Below are 677 nucleotides of genomic sequence, written 5' to 3'. Positions count from 1 at the left end.
ATTAATTTTCATAACTATTTGTATATTTTTTGTGACCATATGAATGTGAGTTACAGTAGTCATATGATCATAATAACTTGGCACCACAACGGTGGCGATCAACTAGCTTTGTTTACCCAGGCTTTCTCTCCCTCAGGCTCTGTGCAGGTCCCCATGAAAGAAGACGTTTGGCGCACCATTGCAGTCTTGATGGGCACAAAATGGATCGGTCGTGTCCCTCCTGATTTGGCCTTGGAAGAATATGAAGACAAGATTGCGTCAAAGAAGCAGTGGTGGCTGTCACTGCCATGTGAGCATTGGTGGTTCAGTGGCAGAATTCTCACCTGCTATGTGGGAGGCCTGGGTTTGATTTCCAGCCAATGCAGTTGTCCTTATCGCATACGGGCTACACAGGAGCACTTACCAAAGACCAGAGGAATAACCGGCGTCCCCTTGTGGTTGTTAATGTGAATGAAGTATATGTTTGTTTAGTTTTGTAGCCTACGACTCCTCACGAGGCTCTACAGCTCTGCAACATGCCACCAAACATCAGAGCACCACCACACATGTACTCCCCCTGAGGGCCACGTTCAGGGACGCATCAGAAGTTACAGACCTCTTGATCAACGCCAGCAGAGGCGTCATGAGGCATCAGGAAATGTGTGATCTTTTGAGATATGATAATTAAAGTCTATCAA

General features: G+C 46.4%; 1 non-coding gene across 1 annotated transcript; it reads left to right on the top strand.

Moving 5' to 3' along the window:
* Positions 1-293: 293 nt before the first annotated feature.
* Positions 294-364, top strand: trnas-gcu. The gene has a single exon. It is a non-coding gene; the product is annotated as a tRNA-Ser (tRNA).
* Positions 365-677: the final 313 nt, after the last annotated feature.

Source organism: Plectropomus leopardus, unplaced genomic scaffold (assembly GCF_008729295.1).
Source record: "Plectropomus leopardus isolate mb unplaced genomic scaffold, YSFRI_Pleo_2.0 unplaced_scaffold80076, whole genome shotgun sequence".
Taxonomy (NCBI): Eukaryota; Metazoa; Chordata; class Actinopteri; order Perciformes; family Serranidae; genus Plectropomus; species Plectropomus leopardus.
The sequence above is the reverse complement of the archived record's forward strand: the minus strand, read 5'-3'. Positions and strand labels throughout refer to the sequence as shown.